Raw genomic sequence first — 16987 nt, 5'->3', positions numbered from 1 at the left:
ATTTGCATATGTTCTGAACTGTTATTGTATTATGATAAATAGAGATTATCGTATATTTTCAGATAATGTTTTCTTAACAATTCAACTTTTATTTGTAACTCTTCCATTTATTTTAATTACTAGCACAGTGTGCAACATTTATTAATCAGCAGAGCCTTTTTAAGTTAAAATACTAAATTAGCTAACCCCATTAACACAGAATACTCCAAACAAGCAGTAATAGGAGAGGTAGTTACTGTGCAAATCGTATTATACATGCGGGTGCTCTAGGGCACAGTTAAGCATGATTACCCTCTTTTGATCCAGTATTCCTCTGCCTCTCCCAGCTAATTTCCAGTGGAAATTTACAAAGTGCTGCCTTCATTTTTCCAGCTTAATTTTTTTAATGAAGTTCTGGTACTTTATAACACTGGGGATATAGATAATAAACCTGTGTATAATTAAGAAGTTCTAGAATTTGTCTATGAAAGAGCCGTTTATTACTTTGGCTGTATAATAAGAACTATGCTCTCTTTTTGTCCACTGTTTCTCTGAAAGAAAACAAAAGTGTTTTTTAAGTAAATGACCACAGAATACTAGAATTCTGTTCTTACAGACACCTGTGTCTAAAGAAGTTTAAGATTTAAAAAATCTATATAATTTGGAATACTTTTAGTGATATGCTTGAGAATATGTACTTTTTGTATATGCAATCACACAAGTCACTAAAAAGACACTTTTAATATTTGGACTGTATGCTGTCGAGACATTCATAAAACCAGTTTTAGGCCGTGAGTGAAAGATTAGATAGCTAGGAGGTATCTGATCTGTTAGCCATGGAGATGGTTTAGAAATGGGAGTCAATGGGGATAGAGGCCGAAGTCACTGGGGCCACAGTCCAGTTAGAGGACCATTGTCACAGTTCAGGTCAGAGATGAAGAGGACTCATCATAGAACTGAGATGTTGGTCATGGAGGGGAGAGAAAGGTTGACAAAATGCTTTATAGGTAGGATCCTGTAACTGGCAGTGTCTAATGTTTTGGCTTCCCTGGGCCACATTGGAAGAAGAAGAATTGTCTTGGGCCATGCATAAAATACACTAATGATAGCTAATGAACTTAAGAAAAAACACACAACAAAAAATTGTATAATGTTTGAAGGAAGTTTACAAATCTGTGTTGGGCTGTATGTGGCTCGCAGGCCCTGGGTTGGAGAAGTTTGCTATAAACCCTAAATCAGATTTAGGGGCTTGCCTGATATTGTTTGGATGGTGTGGTCAGAGGCACAGATGCATTTAGGATCACTGTCTCAGAGCTTTCTTACTCGCAAAGAAAAAGGATCCATTCAAGGAAACTCAAGAAACTAAGGTGATGGAGGCTGAGGCAGGAGAATTGCCTGAATCCAGGAGGCGGAGGTTGTCGTGAGCCGAGATCGCGCCATTGCACTCCAACCTGGGTAACAAGAGCAAAACTCCATCTCAAAAAAAAAAAAAAAAAAGATACATTGAGGAATTTTATAAAGACCTAAAGGAAAAGTGGACTAAGACGAGAAGGGGGCTGCAGGGACATGGTCTTCTTTCAGTGGCATCCCTGCTTTCCTCTGCAAGTCTGCTGCTTCTTTCTACTGACTAGCTTATCTGATGATTCCTAAATCATAAATTTTCTTTCCCATCAATCTTTAGCTTTCACTTAGTTACCACCCAAGCCTAATTCAACGTAACCTTCCATCTATAGAACCCACAGCTACTTTTGTTGTTCAGTGCAAGTTTCTGCGAGAGAATATGTTTTGCTCAATTTATGTTACCAAATTGGCTCACATCAGCCATAGACTTGGAACACAATAGACAATAAATGAGGGTTAAATTAAAGGATGTGTTAAATCACCCTACTATTAGACCATAACTGTGGTCAAGGGGAGGGTGTGTCACATTATATCAAATAGTTTTTTTGTGACAGTAGAGCCACAAGCAAGAATCTTCTCTGATTGAGAAGAGCAGAGGCAGGAAGGTCCTCTTATGCCCTGACTTGATGGCTTCTGACTTAGGCAATTGGCTAGAGGGTGATGTTCTGACTTACCTAAGAAAAAATATATAAGAAGCCTTGCAAGTTTGATGGCATGGAGGATTTGGGCATGAGTTTAACTTGGAGACAGCTCTATTTGAGGTTCCTCTAGTGCATCAAGGTAAATATCCCTAGTGAACATTTAAAAATACTGTTCTTCAGTTAAAGAATGATACTGTGTATTGAGATAAAGATTTAGAAACCATCAGTTTAGAGATGATAGTTAAAACCTTGGTGATGGACTAATCCCCCAGGAGAAACTATACAGAGAGAAGATTACAGATTTCTAGGAATTGCTTTAATGTTAGGGCAGTGGTTTTTAGTCAGGGTTGCTTAACTGCATCACCTTGAGGTTTAAAATTACATGCATGTGAATTCCTAAGTCTCCATCACAGATAGTTTGGTTCGGTAGGCATAAATATTTGCAAAATATGCCCAGGTGATTCAAATGCACAATTCTTGTTAAGAGTCATTAATTTAAGATAATGGCAGATAATAATGAGTCAGTCAAGAAACAGACAGCAAGAAAGAGAACCAGGAGCGATTGTGTAAATTAAAGAGGCTTGGCTATAAGGAGTGGATGAACAGCTTGATGCAGAGTTCAAATTCAGTGAAAACTAAAAAGGGTATCTAGGATTTGGCTGTCAGGAAGTCATTCATTAGATTTTACTTTCCCCTGTAACTATTACCTAGTTGTTACTGCTCCTGTATTTTCTTTGGATATTAACATCACATTAAGCCCTCTGTATATTGTAGAATCTATAGTCTTCTGTTTAAAAATCATTTTGTTACGTCTTTGGTAAAGTCACAATTTCTTAAAAATAACTAATGGTGATTTGGTGATCTCATACAAAAGCTTGAACAGTAATTTAAGATATAATTTATCTTGTCAGGGACCTTAAAATCATCGTCAGAGCTAGATACTCACTTTAAAATTCTAAACCAGAGATTGCAAACTAGTAGCTTGTGAGCTGCATGTAGCCTCCCAGGGTGTTGTATTTGGATCCCACAATATTCTAAAAATTAGATAAATTGAAAATTTATTAAGAATGGTAATTAAATTATTTAAAACTCAAAATTTTCCCTCTTACGGAAAAAATTAGGAGATCTAGAAGGAGCAGGCTCACACTCTGACATGGCAACAATTCGTTAAAACTTGGACTCTTCAGTTTACATCTGACTCATTTCTGTCACCTGCCTGGCACTTCAACAGAAAAATAAGAGAGCCTTGCTCTGGATGATAAGCTTCTACCAACAGAGCCCCTGACTTATGCGCTACGCTTAGCACAATAGTTGACAAACAGTAAGTACTCAGGTTTCTTACCCATTGAAATCTGACTCTTGAACTTGAGCTGGGTTTTGCTCCTTTTAGCCTAATATATCAGATCACGAAAATCATTCTCACTAAAAACAAGTCAAGCCAAAAAAATGAGGTAAATTAGGATTTCTCTTTGATGTTTATTAATACTACACTAGAAGTCTCAGTAACAGGCCTATATTTTCTTTTGTTATTTTTACTATAAACGTGAGTTTCTAAACGCTTAAAAAACTAATCTTAAAACTAGTGTTAATGAGTTTCTTTCAAATAGATTTGGGGAAAAAATTGCATTGAAAACACTTAAATGGATTTTTGGCACAGGGCTTATCAGTCTTAAATATACTTTTATTTGACGGGAACATCAAAGGGGAAATATAATACAGTATATAGCATTTTGCAAATTTATTCACTCAGCAAATATTATTGCATGCTGACTGTATGCCAGGTACTACTTAGGCATTGAGAACATAGCAGTGAACAATACAGACAAAAGTCTTTTTTTTTTGAGACAGAGTCTCACTCTGTCACCCAGGCTAGAGTGCAGTGGTGCGATCTCAGCTCATTGCAACCCCCGTCTCCTGGGTTCAAGTGATTCTCCTGCCTCAGCCTCCCAGGTAGCTGGGACTACAGGCACACACTGCTACACCCGGGTAATTTTTGCATTTTTAGTAGAGACAGGTTTTTACCATGTTGGCTAAGCTGGTCTTGCACTCCTGACCTTAGCTGATCCACCCACCTCAGCCTCCCAAAGTGGTGGGATTACAGGCATGAGCCACTGCGGCCAGTAACAAAAGTCTGTTGGCCTTGTGGAGCAAATGACCTAGTTGGCCATGAGTCCCTTCATCTCATCCCTAGACCATAGTTTGTAATACACTGCTCTGGGTATAATTAGATGTATTTATTGCCACCTTAGCCGCCTTATTTTCCTCCTTACATATATTATTTTTTGTGCTTTTTTTTTTTTTGAGACAGGATGTCACTCTGTCACCCAGGCTGGAGTGCAGTGGCATGATCACTGATCACTGTAGCTTTGACCTCCAGGCTCAGGTGATTTTCCCACCTCAGCCTCCCTAGTAGCTGGGACTATACCTTTCCCCCACCATGCACAGCTAATTTTTGTACTTTTTGTAGAGATGGGGTTTCAGCATGTTGCCCAAGCTGGTCCCAAACTCCTGGGCTCAAGTGATCCACCCACCTTGGCCTCCCAAAGTGCTAAGATTACAGGTGTGAGAAGTTAATGTTCTTTAAGTGATTTATATAAGTCCTTAAAATATCTGAGTTCATCATGTTTAGCCATTCTTGAAACTTTATTTAAAACATTCGATGTAAATGGCCTAAAAGCAGAGCCTATGTGAATGCTGTTTAGCCGACGCCTTTCACTTTAGTGTCTTTTAGCAGAGATTTTTAAAAACATTTTTCACAGTCAGAGGAAAATAAAGTGAACTCTGCAAAATATGTGTCAGAAATTTGTTACATAGATGTAATGAAATTACTGAGCCAAGATGATTTGAGATTAACAATAATAATAAGTCCAGGGAAATATATTCCTCTTAAGCTAAGAAAAATGTAAGGAAAGGGACAAATATCTTTCCAGTTAAATTTAGAAGCTTGCAATATAAGCTTACTGTTTAGTTGAACAGATAGTCTTGCCACTTGCATTCTTTGTATTTAAACATCACATTTCTGTCTCCACCCTGGGGGTGGAGATATTGCCGCCTAAATAGTTCATGAGTTTTAAATTTGTGCTATAAAGTCTACTCTAAGTTTAAAATACTGTATGTATTAAGCTCTTATAGCTATGGTTTGTCCTCAACCATAAAGGGAGTCTGTCTAATTTCTATTCCAGATTGTTGCTCATTTTATTAATATCGCTTCAAAAACCCCACTAATCTAAGCTATGTTTTGAAGTCTTTCTGTTCATATTAATGAGCTATATATTAGTTTTACCTCGACATTTAGGTAGTTAATACATAAAGTACAGATAGATTTTATTTTTCATATTGAAGGTAATGAAAAATAAACTGCTATTTATTTGCTGACCTTTTTCCAAAACTATTTCCAAGACTATTCTGTATAATAAAGGACAAATATTCAATATCTTATAGCCATAACATGGTTTGTTTTTTTAGAGGGGGCAAAACTGTTCACTCCTAATTATACTTACTACAAGTATAAAACACGTCTCATCCTATTTTATATATTGTTACCAAGTAATTTGTATATTTCCAATTACATATTCTTTCAAAATGATTTGCCTTAAAAAAGCCTATGATTAGTTTTTTAGTTTATGAAAACCAGGTCATCTGATGAGATCAGGAATGCTGCTCAGCCCTCAAAACATTTCTCTTTCTTCCTTTCTTTCTTTTTTCTTTTTTTTGTTTACATAATATTTTAATACATCCTACAACAAATTCTGAGTTTCAAAGGTTGAGTTTAAGTTTTGGGGAATCAAGTTGATTTATAATACAATTTAAGAGTATTTAAAGGTTTTTATTGTTTTGTCTCTCAGATGTAGTCTCCCTGTCACCCAGGCTGGAGTGCAGTGGTGAGATCTCGGCTCACTGCAACCACCACTTCCCAGGTTCCAGTGATTGTCCAGCCTCAGCCTCCCCAGTAGCTAGGACTACAGGTGCCCACCACAACGCCTCACGAATTTTTTATATTTTTAGTGGAGATGGGGTTTCACAGTATTAGCCAGGATTTTCTTTCTTTCTTTCTTTCTTTCTTTCTTTCTTTCTTTCTTTCTTTCTTTCTTTCTTTCTTTCTTTCTTTCTTTCTCTTTCTTTCTTTCTTTCTTTCTTTCTTTCTTTCTTTCTTTCTTTCTTTCTTCTTCTCTCTCTCTCTTCTCTTTCTTTCTTTCTTTCTTTTTCTTTCTTTCTTTCTTTCTTTCCCTTCCTTCCTTCCTTCCTTCCTTCCTTCCTTCCTTCCTTCCTTCCCTCCCTCCCTCCCTCCCTCCCTCCCTCCCTCCCTCCCTCCCTCCCTCCCTCCCTCTCTCTCTCTCTCTCTCTCTCTCTCTCTCTCTCTCTTTCTTTCTTTTTGTTGACAGGGTCTCACTCGGTTGCCCAGACTGGAGTACAGTGGTATGATCTTGGCTCACTGCATCCTGTGCCTCCTGGGTTCAAGTGATTCTCCTGCTTCAGCCTCCTGAGTAGCTGGGATTACAAGTCCATGCCGCCACACCTGGCTATTTTTTTACATTTTTAGTAGAGATAGAATTTTGTCATGTTGGCCAGGCTGATCTCAAACTCCTGACCTCAAGGGATCCACTGGCCTCGGCCTCCCAAAGTGCTGGGATTACAGGTGTGAGCCATAGAACCCAGCCTAAATTTACCATTTTCTATATTATAATAATAGTTAAAATATTAGACTTAATAGTAATTTTTGAGCAGGTGTACTTTTATAATATGAACATTTGCTGTTTGTGGATTCATTTATTAGATCCAATCAACATCATTTTTCCATATTTCCTCTTTACGTTCTTTCATCAACTCTTTCCCAGCTTTTAAATGTAGGTGTCTTCTTGTCAAATCAAGTTTTGTAGACCAGAGTACAGAATCCCTTCCCTTAATTAGTCTACAGTGGAAGTTTTCTATTCCTTTTTTCTTTTTCCCTATTTAAATAATTGTTCTGTTTGAACATTACAAAGCTCTTACGCCTTTCCCCTTCTGTGGCAAGTATTTTAGATAGACCTTTTAAGCAGACATTCTGGGGTGACCCCTAGCAGTCACTCCTATATCCCTATTTAGAAGTTCCTGTTCTTCCAGTGTTGCTATGATTGGAAGGATGAGGCTGCTCATAGACTAACATCTTTATTAATGAAGGTTGTGAACTTTTGAGAACAGAAAAACAATTGACATAATTCCTACTTTATGTAATTTGAAAGATAAAACTACTGGTTTTCTAAGAGATTCTTTTCATTTATTACAGTAGTGCATGCTAAGAAATAATAACATCCCACAGTCACTCTTCAGGTGGTTAGCAGTTAACCACGACTTCAACATGTAAAGTTCAATTACTCAAATATTGAAACAATAAAATTCATACAACCTTATTTGCTATTTTGTTATTATATTTTCTTGTGTATATAGGATAGGAGGTTTTGAAGCTTGAAAAGTAAATAATTTTATACTTACTTGGAGAATAAGAAAAAGTATATGTTTCTCTTTTCCCACCTGAAAAAGTGAATGCACCAGTAGTCACGCATTGTTTAAGAGTCCTGTATTTATTTTATAATTCACAGATACAAAATCTCTTCCAAGAGAAGGTGGAAAGTGTCAGACTTGCCTGGCATCAAAGGATCACAAGGCATGTAACTCAGCAACAGTGTTTACAGAGAGGAATGTGATGACGGGCCACCGCCTTGATCCCCAGTCTTTGTTAGCCTTTGTGATGATGCTATGGCCCAGTCAGCCTCTCCAGGAGAGAACCAGCGTAGCACCTCAACAGTGGTTACAGATGTGACAGGAATATCTGCAAGTGGGCCAATATTCTCAGTTGCATAGAGTTCCAACATTCGTCATAGAGATGGTAAGTAAGACAAGGTGAAACTGCTGAGACTCGACCTGTTCTGATAGACAATATAAGCACCCTGGCATCAGCATTCTATTTTCCAGGCAAGTAGGCTACATACATACAAGATCCTGCAAATGTTTTCCAGTCTTTTACCTCTGAACATCTATTCATATGCATCCCTTACTTGCCTCCTCATCCTCGGTTTCCATTTCTGTCTAATGGAATCTGACCTGTTTGTTAAAGCCCAGGTTAGATAGTGCCCTCCGTGCTCTCAGTTCTCGTATGCTTCCTTTATTGCCTTCATCCTAAAAGCTTCACCTCCACCCGTTCTACCCCAACTCCCACTTTATACTGTTGTAGTTATTTGTCTTTTTCCCTCACAAGATTTTAAGAGGCTTTGGGCACCTGCTAATTTACCTTTTTATACTCATAGTGTCTAATACAATGTATCAAACATATTAGTTAATAAGACATATCTAGTGAATTGAATTAACTATGAATCAAGTCACCAAGAGCTTATTATATACTTAATATTTGTTTACATAATGCAGATTCAGAACTGAGTATCCCTTTCAGTATTACAAGGCTTGTCTCTAGGAGAAGTGCAAGCCTTCCTTTGCCTCCCCTTCCCCAACCCCCGCCCCACCACCCCATTCCGACTTTCTCCAGCAGGGCTGCTGTCATCCATCCTACAAGGTACGGTGGTTCCAGTGGTAGGGTTCCCTGTCTTAGATTGTCTCTTGACCCCTCAGGAGATTTGAGTAGTAAGAATGTCACCCTGGATTTGCTCCCTAAGGGGAGAATCCTTAGCTGTCTCTCCCTTTCCTTTGACTTGCCAGTAGGGAAACAGTAAGGCTATTCCACACCCCCCCCCCGGAGACGTAACTGTGCTATCTGTCAGCTCACCTCGGGTTTTTGCTAGCTGCTGAGATGCTGAGGGCAGGTCTAGGAGCAGTCCTCATATTAGGAAGCGTTGGATTGGCCAAGCATGGTTTGTTCATGCCTGTAGTCCCAACACTTTGGGGGGCCAAGGCAGGAAGATTGCTTGAGCTCAGAAACTTGAGGCCAGCCTGGACAGCATAGTGAGACCCCCATCTCTATTTTTAAAATTTTTAAAAGAAACAAATAGACAAAGTGGAGGATTATACAAGTTCTGCTATAAATTTTTAGAGAAACTTGTTCTAGTTTGCTATTTCTCCTACTTCTATTCCAGATGAAAGGACTATTTGTATGCTATTGGATAGCTCACTGGAGAATGTATTGCAGTCTGGAACCAAAGTCCTGACTTGTAACGGAGTATCCCTTTATCTGATTTATGTTTAATACATATATTGCCCTGGGCGCTCTTTCACTGAGAGGGAGCTGATCTAGGATATGTTTGGTGTCTGAGACTTGCCTGTTGCATAGTCATATGTTGATATCTATAAATCTCTATTGCTGTGTCTATTTTGAAATAATTTACCTAAGGCAGAATCTACTGCAGCTTGTATAACTATCCTATTGGGCAGTCATAATTCATGCATATGTAAAAATAAAGAAAAATGTTTTATGGTTTATATCAATCTGTAATATATTATTGTCCATGGATTGTCGTGTGTGTGTGTTTGTGTGTGTGTGTGTGTGACAGAGTTTCTCTCTTGTCGCCCAGGTGGGAGTGCAGTGGTGCAATCTTGGCTCACTGCAACCTCTGACTCCTGGGTTCAAGTAATTCTCCCTACCTCAACCTCCCGAGTAGCCGAGATTATGGGCACCCGCCACCACACCTGGCTAATTTTTTTTTTGTTTGTTTTTTCAGTAAAAACAAGGTTTCACCATGTTGGTCAGTCTGGTCTTGAATTCCTTACCTCAGGTGATTTTATTGTAGCTTTAAATAATCAAATACTTATATTCTACATCTGATCATTGTAATATTTTTCTGGTTGTTTGTATCAAATTTCCTGATTTTTTTCTCTATGTGTTTACCATCACAAATATTTTGAGTTCTCACAGTAAGCTGAACTTCACCTATAACAATCCTAATGGCATAAATTGGCACCGTTTTCCTCTAGAGAGTAGTTATGTCTGTCTTCCTTGTGCTATAAGACGCTACTGATCTAGAACCACTCTAGTTTCCTTAGAAATATTGGCTTAATATGAGAGTCTCAGGTTTCCCTCCCACTCCTATGCCATCGAATCTTCTGAATTCATCATATGGAAGTATCTGCCCCAAGGTAACCTGACTTTCACATTTGCTTGCAGGTGACTCCTTGTTGTTTTCTCATTGTTATTCTGTATTGTTTTGTTTTGAGACAGAGTCTCACTCTGTCACCCAGGCTGGAGTGCAGTGGCAGGACCTCAGCTCACTGTAACCTCTGCCTCCTGGATTCAGGCGATTCTCATGCATCAGCCTCCTGAGTAGCTAGGACTACAGGTGTGTGCCACCATGCCCAGCTAATTTTTTGTATTTCTGGTAGAGATGGGGTTTCATCATGTTGGCCAGGCTGGTGTGTTGAACTCCTGACCTCAGGGGATCCACCTGCCCAGGCCTCTCAAAGTTTAGGATTACAGGTGTGAGCCACTGGCCTAGCCTCCATGAATTGTTTTCATGAACAATCACCTCCACTGAGGCTGTTTGTGGTCTACTTTGTTGTCTTCACAAGAACAGAATTTTCTAGCTACGTTGGATCCTTTTCAGTCTCTTCAGCATTCCTTTTTATGCTCTAACTTACCTACGTTTATTTGCACATGTTGTTTTTTTCCGCCTAAAGTAGCTTTCACCAGATGCTTAACTTGAACTGTACTTGCCTTTCAGTGCTCAGTTCTGGCATACATGGTCTGGGAAGACAATTTTTTCATGCCCCATAGTCCATTTCCCTGCCAGTAGCTCCCCATACCTGCACAGACACGTATATGCAAACACAAATCTTCCTCTTTGCATTAACTGCCTGTTGTCCTTACATCCATCATAAAACTTACCACATTCTACTCATGTTTATTATCTCATACCCCTACTAGAAGGTGAATTCCTTTCAGTACCTTTCAGTACCTTCTAGAATTCGCCTTCTAGTAGGGGTATGAACACATTACACCACACCGGGCTAATTTTAAAAAAATTTTATTAGGGCCAGGTGCAGTGGCTCACACCTGTAATCCCAGCACTTTTGGAAACTGAAGTGGGCAGATCACAAGGTCAGGAGTTCAAGACCAGCCTGGCCAATATGGTGAAACCCAGTCTCTACTAAAAATACAAAAATTAGCCTGGGGTGGTGGTGGGTGCCTGTAGTCTCAGCTACTCTGGAGGCTGAGGCATGAGAATCACTTGAACCTGGGAAGCGGAGGTTCCAGTAAGCCAGAATTGCGCCACTGAACTCTATTCTGGGTGACAGAGAGAGACTCCATCTCCAAAAAAAAAAAAAAAAAAATGTATTAAAGACAAGTTTTCACTCTGTTGCCCAGGCTGGTGTTGATCTCCTGGCCTCAAGCAATCCTCCCACCTTGGCTTCCCAAAGTGCTGGGATTATAGGCATGAGCCACCCTGCCTGGCACTGTATTTTTCCAAGTACCTAGCATATAAATTCATTGAGAGTTGTTCAGTGAATAAATATTTAGATAATAGAGAAATCAGTGTCAGTTAAGTGGGTAGATTAGGCTGCCTCGGAAAGCTGGATGTTAATGTGGATTTGGAAAGAGAAGTAGTGCATGGATCAGCATTTCTGGAGGAAGGGCATAAACAAAGGCATAGAGGTAGGATGGGGGAAGAAAGGTAGAAATGGCATCAAGAGAACAGCAGGTAGGCAGTGGTTGAACAGCCTTAACAGATCAAGTGTGTTGGGAAAAAGCCTAACAGCTAAGTTGGAGAATTTAGGCTCAATTTAATACGCAAGAAAGGTGCATAATTTGAAGATTTAAATTATCTGGCAGTGAAATAAATGCATTGATGGAAAACTTAGAGTTATGAGGAACGATAGTAGGACTTTAAGGGGGAAAATGAAAGAGAGTTCTATGGTAGAAAAACAATGAATGTTATTTGTTAGTGTTCTTATTTGGAAAAAAAAATATATATATATGTATATAATAAAAAAATATTAAGTATACTCAGAATGTAAAGACTGTATATAAAATGGACCCATATTTTTGAAAGCTAATTGACTATTTCTAATTTTTGCTTCCTGAGACCTGTACCAATTATTCTGTAACTGCCCAGACCTTCAAGTTGTTACTTGTTTGTATATACCGCTATATCTCAACATTGCTTTCAAGAACTTTTGCCAGATCTGTTTCTTTGCTAAGACTGTAAAAAAGAAGAGGGAAATGCACATGTTACACTTCTTTAGCATGAAGTTCAGTTAATTGAAAAGTGCTCACTAGAAGCAGAAACACAACTGAGTATACATTGAAAACTGGTAAAAGAACATAGTTTTAAAGTAATTGATAATTATGTAAAATTTTATTATAAACCAAAGTGATTTTTTGAATGTTGCTATTCATAATCTATAGAGTAATCTGATTTGAGAATTGAATAATTTTTCCTGATTTGAAGATAAATGTTACTTAAAGATTATAGATCTAGATATTTTTGAATATATATACATGGACATGCATATGTACAATTAAGAATATGCATATATGTTACTTTCATGAAATATGATGGCTAAATAAAAGTAGAGTTAATTCATGAGCAGGGAAATACCCAGTGTTCCAGCCTTGTCTTCCCAGCCATCCATTCCCTTAAGAAGGCAAATTTTGTTCAGACACAAAAGAAAAATGTACTATTAAAATGCAATTCAGAAGTGATAAAAACTGTAAGTGCAGCAGCCGGCTCACAGCACCTCCTTTGTATACTCAGGGACATTGGGGCCACATTAATTTTTGTGTGTGTGATGTCCATCCCATGTGTGAATTAGCACTGGAAGGACCATAATCTATCTTATATGAGAGCTCTTTTCCCAAGAGCATACATAATACATGCTTCTGTAACTTTGTATAATTCAAAGCTCTGGATTCTGTTTTTTTTTTTTTTTAAATAGTTAGAAAATATTTTCTTAGGAAAAATATTAAGAAGAAATTTATTAATAAATATTAAAAAGAAATTGCAGAGAGCTATTAAAATTGATGAAAGAATGCTACTTTTTTTCTAAGTTTATTAAATGCCAAAAAAATAATTTTCAATTAAATTTAAATTTTTGAAAACACCCTTCTTTGTCTTAACTAAATGAGGTCATCTGCATGAAAACTTTGGCATATAGTAATGGCTCAATAAATATATGTTGAACCTCAACCTCTTTTTAAAGTCTGAATTTTAGAATATTTTTCTCAGGGGAATATTTTATTTTGCTATATATCGTTTTTTATTTTCCAGAGCTTCCACTTTTCTCTAAATTTTTTTTTATCTAAAAAAGCATCCAAATTTTATTTCATTAATACTGTATCTCCTTTGAGTATATGCATTAAAAATTTCTGAATTTACCCGTTTGCTGCATTATGATGTCTGTTTCTTCTAGCTTATTATGCTCGGATTTGTATCCTTCCTCCATGTTGATTATTTTCCCACTGCTAATCCATTCTTAAGTTTATATTAAAAGAGGAAATATAAAAATTAAAGTAGACACTCTATGTGTGTAAAAGAGTGGCTTTTTGACAGATTTTATTTTACTCTCATGCAGCCTTTTAATCAAAACATCCCTAGATTATTGATATTTGAACTCGTTTCACTGGGAACTGCCGCATCTTTTCCGAAGATGCAATCAGGATATAAGTCCAAGCTGCCAATGCACTTAAGAGATGAGCAAGGGAAGAGATCAATAGGCAGACATTGGGTTAAAATCTACGTATTCCATTTAGTGCTTCCCTTTGGCCTTCCTTTGCACCTGCTTTCCTCGAGACTAGAGCTTTTTGGTGTAAATTTTTCTAAGAATAGGTTGTTATGGATAGATGGACTGGGACATGGACCTGGGGATTTCATTAGTGCTTACAGAGACTTGGAACTGTTTTCAGCTTCATTCTTTCTCTCGCTTTCTGCAATAACCTTAGATTTAGTTCCAGAGTCTTTCCACGTTTCTGCAGGACAAACTGCCCTGTTTCTCTTTTACATCTCACTCTTTCGGCACTTGGATTTCAGTTCTCTTAACTCTTTTGTGTCATTTATGAATTTCCTATCTTCCTTCCACCTGCTAAAAGTTAATTGATGTTTTCAATTGCTCTTTCTTATTTTCTGTTGTATTTCTCCTTATAGGTTTATAACTTTTTAAAAATTTTCTTTACTCTTATTTCAGTGTGTTTTGTGAGGTATCTGGGTTATACTGAAAGCATATCACAATCTTAGATGTTCTGTGAGAGTTTATATGGCTTTTAAAAGTTTGGTCTTTTCTGTTGATCATAAAAATATCTAAAGTGATGATGATGATGATGATGATGATGATGATTGTGGCAGCAGGTAACTTTGATATTTGTGTCTGCTTTTAGCATCAACCTTATTTACTGGACATGTTCTTTTCAGCCTCCATGTTAAATACCTTATATAAATTAAGTTGTTCATTCATTGTAATAACCCTATATGGAAGTCAAGGCTCATTCAGGTAATACAGCTAGCAAAGCAGAGCTAAGATGTGATTTCAGGTCTGGCTGACTTGAAGGCCCCATTATTAATAACTGCTACCAATAATGCTACCGTTATTCAAGTGACTTAAGATGAACGAAAGTCTGCTTCAATGACAGTTGACTGTACTGGCTGTTCTTTTGGTTTAGGGATACTATTTTAAAATTAAGAACATGTTTATTTATATGATGAATTTTGAGTTTTTGGCATAATTAATTCATAAATGTATTGTTTAACATCTCTCTATATAAAATACTTGAGACTCACAAAAATTCTGTGAAGAACATTTCAGTATCTCCATTTGCAGAATGGAAAATAAAGATGAATAGGAGTTATAACACAGATACTCAGTGGCAGAGGTCGAAATGGAATCTGGGTATTCTGATTCTAAATCATGTGTCATCTTCACTGTACTATAGTACTTCTCCAAATCCTTATCATCTTCAGTGTACTACAGCACTTCTCCAAATCCTTATCATCTTCAGTGTACTACAGCACTTCTCCAAATCCTTATCATCTTCACTTCTCCAGATCCTTATTTTTAAAATCAAATGTCTCTAGAAATCAAGTTAATAATATCTCCTAAATATCTCTTTCAGGTTTTTGCCATTTTCTTCATACCATAAAAATACAAAGTACTTCCCATCAATGCATTTATCAAGCAAGTATAGTCCCATTTCTCACAAAGAACAATTCCGAAGTGAAAATCCTAAGAAATGGATCAGTGACAAGGTGAGTTAACACAACATTTTGAAAAGTTATTCCTTTATTTAGAAATGCACGTTAATTACAGCAAATATTCTTATTACAATTAAGACCTTTATGGTAACAAAATTATTTATAGCTGTTTTAAGTAAAGATGGTGCTGCTGACCTATGTAAGGTTTCTTTCTTTAGTATTATATTCTCAGGTTTTATGACTTAGCTGCCCTAGGATTAATGGCATGAATCATTGACATTGGCATATAACCAGGATCAGGGCTTGAGTATGAGTTCCCAGAATGGACTTAAGCTAACTGTCAGGCACGGAGATCAGGGCTTGTTTGCTCTCTCTCAATCTATGTGTGTATGTTTATAGATAGGATAAATGAAGGGGGGTAGAGAAGTTGTGCATTATATAAGACATGATGCATAACATACATTTGGCAGGCATGTATGTATATGTGCAACTCCTGAGCGTCATATGCATTTGCATAACAGGCACAGCACATATATGTGGCACATGTGTGATGTATTAGTCTGTAATCAGGCTGCCACAACAAAGTACCATAGTCTATGTGGCTTCAACCATAAACATTTATTTTCTTAGAATTCTGGAGGCTGAAAGTCTGTGATAACTGCCAACATAGTTTCTGGTGAGGCTTTCTTCTTGGCTTGTTGGCAGCTGCCATCTCCCTGTGTGTTCTTATGACTTCTTTCTGGGCAGAGAGGGCAGGCGCTCTCATGTCTCTCCCTGTAAGGGCACTAATCCCAAAGGACCAGGACTCTATCTTCATGACCTTATTTAACCTTAATCACCTCCTTACAGGTTCTATTTTTAATACAGTCACATTGCAGCTTAGAGTTTCACTATATGAATTTTAGGGAAACACAATTCAGTTCATAGCCTTCCATTCATGGCCCCCAAAACTCATGCCCTCTTGAATGCAAATACATTCTTTCCATCTCAAAAGCCACAAGAATCTTAATTCATTCAGTACCAACTCTAAAGTCTGAAGTTTAAAGTCATGTCTAAATCATAGCAACATGACAAGGATGCCCACCCTTACAACCACTATTTAGTATAGTACTGGAAGTCCTAGTCAGAGCAATTAGGCAAGAGAAAGAAAGAAAAGGCATCTGCACTGGAAAGGAAGATGTAAAACTGTCTGTTTGCAGGTGACATGATCTTAAATATTAAAAACCCTGAAGACTCCACCAAAAGGTTTCAGGACACAAAATTAACATACAAATATTAGTAGCATTTCCATACGGTAACAGCCAACTGTCCCAGAAAGAAATCAAGGTAATAATCCCAAATAGGAATGAATTTGACTAAGGAAGTAAAAGATCTGTACTTTGAAAACTGTAAAATATTAATGAAATAAATTAAAGAATACACAAATGAATGGAAAGATATTCTGTATTCATGGGCTAGAATAATTGAATATTTTTTAAATATCCATACAACCGAAGTGATCTATTGAGTCAATGCAATTCCCATCAAAATTTCAATGTCATTTTTTACAGAAATAGAAAAATAATCCTTGGCCAGTCATGGTGGTTCACGCCTGTAATCCCAGCACTTTGGGAGGCCAAGATGGGCAGATCACTTGATGGGAGGCCAAGATGGGCAGATCACTTGAGGTCAGGGGTTCAAGACCAGCATGCCCAACATGGTGAAACCCTGCCTCTACTGAAAATGTAAAAGTTTGCTGGGTGTGGGGGCACTCAACTCTAGTGCCAGCTACTTGGGAGGCTGAGGCAGAAGAATCACTTGAACCTTGGAGGCAGAGGTTGCAGTGAGCTGAGATTGTGCCACTGCATTCCAGCCTGTGTGAAACAG

The 16987-nt window shown here is 37.7% G+C and overlaps 1 protein-coding gene across 11 annotated transcripts in view; it reads left to right on the top strand.

Moving 5' to 3' along the window:
* Positions 1–16987, top strand: part of LOC144580351 (spermatogenesis-associated protein 17-like) — a 150917-nt gene that overhangs the window by 68290 nt on the left and 65640 nt on the right. For 6 of the 11 annotated variants that reach the window (XM_078356556.1, XM_078356552.1, XM_078356553.1 and 3 more), the window contains 3 exons: positions 3143–3342; positions 7598–7884; positions 15043–15175. The gene's annotated coding sequence lies outside the window, so the exon portion shown is untranslated. The remainder of the gene's footprint in view (positions 1–3142; positions 3343–7597; positions 7885–15042; positions 15176–16987) is intronic. The other 5 variants (XM_078356559.1, XM_078356558.1, XM_078356557.1 and 2 more) reach the window with 2 other exon arrangements.

This window comes from Callithrix jacchus, chromosome 19 (genome assembly GCF_049354715.1).
Source record: "Callithrix jacchus isolate 240 chromosome 19, calJac240_pri, whole genome shotgun sequence".
NCBI lineage: Eukaryota > Metazoa > Chordata > Mammalia > Primates > Cebidae > Callithrix > Callithrix jacchus.
This window is presented reverse-complemented; position numbering and strand designations above follow the sequence as displayed.